Source organism: Brienomyrus brachyistius, chromosome 6 (assembly GCF_023856365.1).
Source record: "Brienomyrus brachyistius isolate T26 chromosome 6, BBRACH_0.4, whole genome shotgun sequence".
Taxonomy (NCBI): domain Eukaryota; kingdom Metazoa; phylum Chordata; class Actinopteri; order Osteoglossiformes; family Mormyridae; genus Brienomyrus; species Brienomyrus brachyistius.
The window spans coordinates 28026402-28037067 of record NC_064538.1 but is presented as its reverse complement, the minus strand read 5'-3'; the positions used below and the strand labels follow the sequence as shown (position 1 = coordinate 28037067).

The window sequence follows — 10666 nt, the reverse complement described above, 5'->3', positions numbered from 1 at the left end:
TCCAACTCTGCCGTTCCATGTTTGCCACCCCACCCCCCTTCTCTCTCTCTCTCTCTCTCTCTCTCACACACACACACACACACACCTGTACTCATGTCTTTGTGGGGACCATCCATTCATTTGCATGAGAACCAAAATCCAAAAATGACGACCTCACGACTTTAACCCCTACCCAGCCCTTAACCATAAGTAACCAAACAAAATATGAGAGTTTTGAAATTTTTACTCTTTTGATTGCGTTTACAAATCTTTGTGGGGACCTGGAAAATGGTTCCCAGAATGTAATATAAACCCAATCCACACACATGACATTTTGGACAATTCTATGCTTCCAACTTTGTGGGAACGGTTTGGGGAAGGACCTTTTCTGTTCCAGCATGACTGTGCCCAAGTGCACAAAGCAAAGTCCATAAAGGCATATTTTGGTGAGATTGGTGTGGAAGAACTTGAGTGGCCCATACAGAGTCCTGACCTCAACCCCACTGAACACCTTTGGGATGAACTAGAATGGAGATTGCAAGCCAGACTTTCATGTCCAACATCAGTGCCTGACCTCACAAATGCTCTTCTGGATGAATGGGCAAAAATTCCCTCAGACACACTCCAAAACCTTGTGGAAAGCCTTCCCAGAAAAGTGGCAGTTGGTATAGCGACAAAGGAGAGAACAACTCCATATTGATGCCTACACTGTAAAAAAAGACAATTTTTTTCTGAATATGTATTCAGAAATATATCAGTCAATTTGACTGTAATTCACATTTTTTTCCTGTTATGTTAAATGACAGAAAAAAATTATTAAAACCACATTGCATAAACGTATATTTACGCACAGTTTGTAAAATAACAGAGAAATCCCTTCAGTGAAACTGTACAATTTCTTTTCTGTATTTTTACAGAAATTAGACTTATGGTTACATGGTTTATCTGTACAATTTAAATGTTTTTACTGTACCAACATGTGCTGTTGTTTTATTAAAGCGCAACAGTACTTTTCTTTCATTAACTTTAATTTTGCATTCAATGTATATAAAATCTACATTGGTTAACCGTTCTAAAACCTGTTGCACATTTCATTCTTAAACATATATCCACCACAATTGTACTGTGCTGTTGTATATATATATATTAAATGGTTTGTGTAGAGTTAAGGTTACAAACATTACAAAAAATTATTACAAATTTGATAATATGGGGAATGTACGAGTCACCGAATTGGTATTTAGTGTAATTATATTATTGAATAATTACTCATCGAATGCTTAATTCCGAGTCGGCAAGTAGATAAAAGTAGATTGTCATAGCTCAGTTTATAGCGTGTTTATATTAACATGAACAATCAGGAGCGTTTATATTGGACTTATAGTGATTTATAACTTCTACATTCACAAAAGGTCTATACTGTGATGGACCGGACGCTTCCGGTCGCAGCTGGTTTCAAACTTGTGCGCATACGCAGTGGTCAGTGGAAGGCTCTATTTATCTGTTTAAAGAAATAAAAGGTTTGCAGATCAGAACTGATGGGATCATCTGAGAATTGATAGAAGAAAGCGCTACGAAGTCAGAGAAGGACTAAGACACATATTAAGGTATGTATATTTAGACTTTTTAAAATATATGCTTTGTTTGACAGTGTTGCCACCAGGCGCGTTTCGCGTATGCACCGATTGCAAACGAACAGACCGTTGGAAGTCATAGAAGTTTTAGATTTGAATGGATTAGATAATTCGCCAAATTATAAAAGCACAGCTAAACTCACAGGTCAGATAAGGACCGGAGGAAACTGGTCAGTGTAAGATATAGTTTATTCTTTAGTATTAACGGTTGGTTGCGTTGCTTTATTTTGCAGATAGATAATTTTGTATTAAGACTATTGTAGACATAGCTAATATTAAACATGTTATAATTAGCTAACGTGAAATACTAGCATATCATTTGTAATATTAACATAAACATCGAACATTATGTAAATATTTTAAAGAAAGTTTCTACCATTACCCTGTTACGAAATATATATTCATAGTTGCTAATTATGCATTACAAAATGGTGATTTCTGCATTTGGTTTCTGATTAAGATTTTTTTCCCCCTCAGATACTCAGATTCCATCAGATACCATATTGACCATCTTGTCTGAAGTAAGTTCAATGTAATGAGCAACTGTTCCTTCAACATTTTGAGATGTCAAGTTTGCAGCATTCAAATGCCATTTTTGTGACAGTGCATTTACATCCTTAAAAAGATACGTAAATCACCAAACTAACACAGAAAGGGGCTTCAAGGTGGAGAAAGGAGCAAAAGGACAAGCTGTGAATTCAAATGTTCTGTCTCTTATTTCAAAAATAGCTGGCTTTGGAGGGAGTAACATAAGTTGCCTTCACAATGCGATCTCTGAACATTGTAAATAACAAAAGTGATTATACTTCTTTTGTTCTGCACAAGACTTTTGCCGGTTTATGTAAGTTTGTTTCTGTGCTTGGTGTTTTTGATTTTGTTTATGTGAGTACTTTATTTAAATGTTAAAATGTGTTAACACATTTGAAGACAGTTAATGTCAGTTTTACTGTTTTTGAAAGTTGTTAATAAACCGGACGTAACTGAATATCTGTGTAATGTGTCATTCATTTCCCCAAAAACATGTAATTTTTTAATCAGTATGCTACCAATACAACAAAATGCATTGTATTTTATTGGTAGCTGAGCATTTGTAGGTTTATGTACACAAGAGGGGGCAGCATGTGGGTGCAGTTATTAGCACTGTTGCCTCACACCTCTGGGTTCCAGGTTCAAGTCTCCACCTGGGTCACATGTATGCAAAGTTTGCATGTTCTCCCCATGTCGTCGTGGGGGTTCCTCCGGGTACTCCGGGTTCCCCCCACAGTCCAAAGACATGCTGAGGCTAATTGGAGTTGCTAAATTGCCCGTAGGAGTGCATGCGTGAGTGACTGGTGTGTGAGTGTGCCCTGCGATGGGGTGGCCCCCCATCCTGGGTTGTTCCCTGCCTCATGCCCATAGCTTCCAAAATAGGCTCCAGACCCCCCGCGACCCAGTCGGATACGTGGTTTGGAAAATGGATGGATGGATGTACACAAGAAGAATTTTGCTATCTTTTAAAAACTTTATGCTGTCATTATATATGTAAAAACCTACTTAATTTGTCCGTATATCCATCAACAGTGCAACAGTGCTAACCACTGCACCACAATGCCACCCCTTTGTCCATATATTTGATATTAAAAAGCGTTTCATTATCATGATATTACAGTGATCTATGTTAAAACTGCTGCATTTTTTAGTGATACAGCAGTTACATTCTGTTAATTTACACGCTTTAATTGATATTTTTATCGTGGAATTTCTTAAATCCCAAATACTTTTTAGTATTCTTCCAGTGATGATCTGTTTTTTTTTACCAGCTTAAATCTGAATATTAACAATATTCTGTGGTACAAAGAAGAATAAAAAAAAATACAGAGTTTTAATGTTATTTTACAGGAATTATTTGTATTCACAGCACTGGAAAAAATGTTATTTAACATTTTTTTACTGTTATTAAATTTACAGCGATTCAGTGTTTTATTACAATTTTTTCCTGGCACCCCTGCTGCCAGAATTTCTCTGTTTTGTACGATTTTTTTACAGTGTATGGATTTAGAATGGGATGTCATAAAAGTTCCTGTAGGTGCAATAGCCAGGTGCCCCAACACTTTTGTCCATAAAGTGTATCAATACTGTCAGTAATATGAAGTCAATGGCATTCAGGTTCCAGGAACCAGGTAGCTATGGCAGGAACTTGACCATGAGGGAAACAGTGAAGGCACAAAGGAAACTGCTGCCATGACAACAAACTAAATCTGAATGGGAGAGTTAATGCAGACAAGTGGCAGAGGCTGTTTGTGTGTCTGAGAATTACCTCATAGAAGGTACGGCAGCAATGCATTCAGCCTCTAAAGAGATGAGAGGTAACCAGGCAACCTGCATTAAAAAGGATGCCCAGGTTTACAGACTGTATATATTTTAAATGTGTCACCCAGAGTAACAAACTGACCATATCCAACAGCACACAATAGGAAGGGGTGCATATCAACACAACCAAATGGAATTACAATAGGCTGAGAATGCAATTCTGAATATATAAAACTTAATATCATTAAATTACATTATCATAATGATGGCACAAGTCAAAATGGAACACTGTCAGCCTACACATCTGTATATTTATAAAATGAGTAGAGGTTGGTAATGGAAGGAGAACACACCGTCTAATGTCATGCAGATGTTCAGGTATGTATTTTACCTTTTAAAATCTGGCTTTTGCTGGGACTCCTAAATACTCTTTATAAAGTAAATATTACTGTAAATGTATTAATATTGTCAATTTTATTGTGCATAAAAGCAAAACGTTTTTTTTTTTTTTTTTTACCATTTTAGGTACCTATCCAAATAACCAGACAGAAATATTCTAAATATCAAGGCATATCCAGGCATCAGTGAGTTTTAACAGCACAATGAAGTCTGACTGATTAAGATTAAGGTCTGGAACAGAAACGATCACACAGAGTTTCCTCACCAGCAGCACTGGGAAACCCTGGCTTTGTTTAGTGAGATAAACTGGATCCAAACTGGCACAAGTTTGGGAAAAGTAAAAATTTCCTTCCTTCTTTTGTGTAAGGCTAGTGAAAATATGCAGAGACAGAACACTGATTAAAGGTTTAATGAGAAGGTTTATTGCAACCGATGTACATTTTCTGCTGTGTCACACAGAGTTAACTGCAAAGCAGTGGGATAATCAATCTGCTTCTGTGTCCAAATTCCTTTTTTCGCACCAGAAACCAGTTCTGTTGCATAACAATCCACATGTGACCTTTCTGCTAAAGGAGCCATCTTTAAAATGGTTATAAAAAAAGGATATCATCAAGCAAATAAGTTAATTAACTGGCTCCACCATCCCCATAACCCATTCTCTTAATTCAGTAAATAATAACACAACCAAACCCCAACCATATATTTGTTATGTTAGGGTCAAGCTGGTGCACAAACAGAACAGCTTGAAGGATATATGCAGTAAGATCAGGACCTTCAGCGGCTACAAGCCGGCTGGAAACATTGCAGTGGAAGGCAGTATGGACAGAGCTAATGGGCTGAATCTGTTCTTCATTCTCTTTTTCCTGTCCAGCTTTCCACTGACACCACCAGCCAGCAGAAGGGGTGTCAGGCCCCTTACTGATCCCTTCTCCCCCCTCCACAAACTTTACACATTTCTGTGACTTCCCCATCAAAGACACCAGACCCAAGGTGTGCACTCCCTAATCCACTTCCCCCCTCAGAGCATACTCACACTTGCACCGGTTACCTTGTACCATACCTAAGCATGATTGCTGCCCCCCCGCTCCACTTATCAAGCAAGGAAAGGTCAGTTCATACGTCACTTTTCTGGAAGCTGTTACGGACTGTGCACAGGATGAGGATGTAAATTCCGTCATCAGGATTGTCCTCACGGACTGTGTGCATCCAGCCCGGATTATGGGTCTAGTGGACTTTTGTGAATTGGATTTTGGGTTTAGTTGACTTTTTGCGCATTGGTGCACGTTGGTTTTGCATTAGATAAGGAAATGCACTGTGTGAATGTTTTTTAATAAGCAGCTGTGTGAGGAGGTGCGGAGATCTTTGTTTAATATGTTATGCACTACAAGCATATTGCATACAAAATGTATTTTAATGTTTTGTGCATCTGTATGCAACATTCAAGTTCAATTGTAGTTCATTTTGTAACATTATACTTGTAGACCTGTAACAACAGTAAAACTGTTCAAAAAGGGTTTACTCATTTCATCGCACTGCTTATATCTATTCGCTGCAGTACATTAACCCTCTCCTGGCCTGGTGGGATATCATTGCTGTATGCATGCTGTGACTATTACCATTTGTGTATATGGACAAATGTAGTATGTACACAAGAACGCGAGCAGATGACTGTGTATGGACCATAACGAGATGCAGAAAAACTCAAGTGTGAACTAGGCTGAACGAGCCTGTTAAACAACGCACAGGCAGGGCTGCGGGGCCTGACATAATCAGCCCCGGGGTGCTGATGACAGGTACCAGCCAGTTCTGCGGGGTCCTACAGGACCTGTTCTCCTTCCCCTGTAGAAAGTGCCCCAGCTCAGGAAAACATCAATGGAAAGGGTACTTTGTATAATATGACGTTCTTTGAGAGGCTGGTACTGAAACACCTTCCACCCCTGGTAGCAGACCACCTAGATACCCTGCAGTTTGCCTGCCAGGCACACATACGTGGACAATCCCCCGATCAACATGCTTCTCAGAGCCACCCGACCAGGGGTGTCTCTACATTAGGGGCCGCTGAGGCCTGGCCCCCCTAGATATAGTGTGCACACTAGTGTACACAACATCTTCAATAATTCAGTGTAACAAGTAATACGTGTATTTTTTCTTCATAACTAATATTGTTGAGCATTGTGTGTAGTTTCATTGGGGAGTCAGATGCTGCACATACAGAGTATATTATTCTCCACCAGGAGTTTCGCGCTTGTGGCACCACTGACCTAGACAAAGCGGAAACCACAGTTAGGACCATGTTCTTTGACTTCTCCAGGGTCTTTAGCACCATCTAGCCAGTCCAATAAGCTGAGGACAATGCAGCTTGATGCCCCACCGTCTCCTGCATCTTGAGGCACTTTCGCGCTGAAGTTCAAGAACCTGGTCCCAGTTTTCTAGTCCCTGGGCCGTCTTTCATGTGTCTCTTTCACACCACACAACAGGAACTGGGACCTTTATGCTAAATAACCATGGAAGAGACAAAATGTTTGTAGGTTAAACATCATACAGTTTCATACGAACCTACACAGCCATGCCAATCATCGTGATCAAATAAGGACACAGCCTTTTATTTAAAACCTGCAAACATGTCCATTATTCTAATTAAATTTGGCCAGCTTTATAATACGAAAGAGCTTAGTAGCTATTCTGTTTTCCACAGGAATATTATCGAAGAACCAATATTTCAAGGTTGAAAAAAAGTGAGCATTTCATTTACTTGGGATTTTAGTTGCATGCGCCTTTACAGTTCTTACTGTAAGCTGAGGTAACATGTCAAAGTTTTCTGGGTTTTGTAAGAGGGCAGCAGCTGGCAGGGTGACACGGTGACCGAGTAAGTGTATGAACCGTCCACAGGCTGCTGGGTGCTTCGGCAAGTCAGACCACTATGCCCGAGATCGGAAGATCACCAATTCAAACCCTACATTCCCAGCTGTATATTGCTTTAGATAAAGCCATCTGCTAAATAACTAAAATGAAACAATTTTATAAGAAAAGGGATTGTTTATGAAAACAGAGATATAGTAAAACTTCATATGACAGTATAAAGCTACTTTATCTGCAGTCAGGCAGATCATTTGAAAAGTGCAAAACCACATTTGAAACGAACAGTGATCGTGGTACAAAATTCTGCTGAAACTTTCACCTAGGCATATGCATGACCTTGAGAATTTAACTGATAAGCACTTTAGTAGGAGGATGGCAAATGGAAGGACAAATGTTGGAACAATGTTACAGAAAATATTCACACAGCCTTACAACTGTAATTCTGTCATTTTACCACATAGGGGCAGCCATAAGCCAAACATTTAAAAACATGGTGCTGCTTATAACAGAAGGTCGTCAGACTGTTTACTGTGCTAACTGTCTCTTGATTATGTGATTCCAAGATTAGACAGAAAATAGGCAGGTGCACATTTACTGGTTTATATGTTTTTAAATAATTAATGATTCTATTATGGTATGCTATTGTCCTGACATATTATCGTATGTACTTACACAGTTTTGCCAGGGAAGATTTATGATCGCTATACCATTCTTGCGACAAACATTCATTTTGCATATCCCTTGAGGATTGGAATATCATGTTTCACTGGTATTATTATTATTATTTGTTCATTGGGCAAATCTCTGTTCAGAGACTTTTAAAATGTCCACATTAGTTCTGTACTGAGATCTTGTTCAAATTCTTCTCTGTGGATGTTTGACAATAAGTAGTTAAAACAGAATGAATGGATACGGGAGAATTCTGATGAGTGCCTTTTCAATAGAATGTGCTGACAGTCTGCGTGCCATTCAGGCCTGCATGTGAACTTGAGATGGTGAAAAACAGCCCTGCTCCCCACCGAGGGAGACACAGAGGCCACTGTGCGCACATGAGAATAAGCTCTGCACACGCTGACCATCTGAAAGAGATACACCCTCAGTCTGCACAAACAGGAAGGAGAGTAACAGAACAGGAGCCGGCACATGCACACGTCTTCTGCCCTTTCCATATGACATCATTTTCCTGTTTTTTTCATGCGTTTTATATAGTCAGGCGGTCAGCTAGACTCATAAGAGTTACAGCAAAACCAGCCCACCTCTGTTTGGGTCACTGTGCAGCACTGAGAGTATTTTCGGAACTGACTTTATGGTCAGCATGGTAAAAATTCAACGGCTATAAATACGCGTCCCCGTCCTTGAATGTCTAGGGGACACCTGTCCCCTGCACATTGACAGCCTTCATGCACGTGGTACTTCCACTGAGCTCACCTCTTTCACCGACACTCTGTGTGACATTGAAGTTAGCCTGTGGAATCCTGGCACAACAACACAACACTTTAGTGTGTAGCGCAAACATTTAAAAGAGCACAAACAGATTAAAGTCCTGATGAAACTACGCAAACATCTTCTTTGGGAACTTCAAAGTAATTAATTTTATTGTAAAAAGGCTAGCGCTGCCTTCTTAACCAGTCAAAGACTATATGCCTCTGTCTAATAGAGGTAAAAGAAGGCTTTGCTTTGATAATTAAAAACAAAACAGCATTTGTTTTCGGAAAGGCTTTGATATGTAAGCTAATGCTTTTTCTACAAATATTTGCTGAGTACACAAATAAAGCCGTCACTGGGAGGATGGAAATCGGTAACGTGTATTTACGCATTTTAGCACTTCATTCTAGATCCCACCCACAACTTTATCTTGGCAAGGACTCATCTAGAAACTGTTGGCATCATGGAGGTGTTGTCACAATATTATGGTCATCTTTACGACAGACACCAGTGAGGTATACAGGGAGGGAACACCTGTTCTTCACCACTCCATATGACAGTGTCTGTAAGAGTAGATGGAAAACAGAGTAAAGGACTGAGAGGGAAAGACTGTGAGACACAGAGAAGAAAGAACAGTGCAGGATGAAGAAAAGCAGCTGACAGGAATGTTAAAGTTATCAGTGTTCCGAACCAGGGATGAAAGATGATAAGATCGTCTCGTGGGTCCGGACTGTCTGCTGACCAGTGTATGGACACATATAAAAAAAAAAAACACTGTCCCTATTTATGCGACAGCATTTATATCCTGCCAGTTATATTTATGTGTGTGAGCTGTGTGGCCAGACGACTTTAAATACATGAAAAGCGCAAGAAGTGATTCCAATGCACAGGCTGCAGTCAGATACTCTCTTTATTTTTCTTAAACATACAGGTACTCAACTAATCTTTAAGTATCTTAAAATGAAACAGTGAGAAAATGTCAAAGATTGCATGTCCAAGATTAGTTAATACCATTCTGAAATCACTCTAAGATCTAACTCATTATTGCCCTTGGGTATAATTAAATGTTATCTAGCAGTGTGTGCCTACTCCCCTTTAGACCAGGACGGGATGTAACTTCTTTCAGAGTGATTCCTAGAAGCTGAGTCATGTCCCTGCTTCCCCTGATCAGCATACACACTCACACACAGTCACCATCTATGGTTTCCCTCATCTATGCCCCGGTTGCCCTGGCAAAATAAAGTGATTCTTGACCAGTGAAGTCATGTTGGGGCCATTGGATGCATAAGAACATTAGCAGCAGAGAGGGGGCTAGATACAGGGGTGTGGAAATGTCAACTCTCTGCACACAGCATCGCGTAAAGACTTACGCACACTGTACCATCTAGACGAGGCCTCCCAGGGGTCTTGATTGCTCACCTCCTTGACCCCTGTTTGCATGAACACCCTCTTGACTCTCACTCACTTGCTCACTTTTGTTCAGTGCAATATCGTGTATGATTGTTTGTTACACCTGCCTCTCATTAATTAATCAGGTAACTGAGTCTGCTTTGGGTTGGGTTCAATTACAGCCCAACCTTATTTTGGCAAAGCACTCAGCAGTTCACTGAGCATGTCAGAGATTTGTTCATATTCTTGCATTCATGCTTGCAATTCAGATTACCACCTAATCACCTAACAACTAAGGCCTGAATCATCTCTCCCTCTGCTTGCAACAATGCTATGAGGCCTGATTAGGCAGTCTCTGGTGGCTTCCATGAAGGCAACTCTGTGCTATCCATGAGCTGAATCGTGTTGAGCTGGAACACCAACAAAGGGAATGCCGGAGGGAGAATTTGGGCCGATCCGGGTAGCACACAGATTACCAGGCAAGCTGGGGGACCTTAAATGAGTTCTGAGATGTTGTCTTGTGGAATTGCCACTGAACTCACTCCTGCTGTTGTTCCAGTTGCATTCTAAGAAGCACATCTGCTTTGGCTATGCAGTTTTTATGGGCTTCCCAGGGCCAAGAGTGACTGTGCTGACTATGAGTAGAAATGCACCCATGCGGACTTAAATAGCGGTGATTTCCTTAAGAGCAT

General features: G+C 40.2%; 1 long non-coding RNA gene across 1 annotated transcript; it reads left to right on the top strand.

Annotated features, from left to right (window-relative positions):
- Positions 1-1431: 1431 nt before the first annotated feature.
- Positions 1432-2598, top strand: LOC125744936 (uncharacterized). Its single transcript, XR_007398526.1, has 2 exons — positions 1432-1586; positions 2091-2598. It is a non-coding gene; the product is annotated as an uncharacterized LOC125744936 (long non-coding RNA).
- Positions 2599-10666: the final 8068 nt, after the last annotated feature.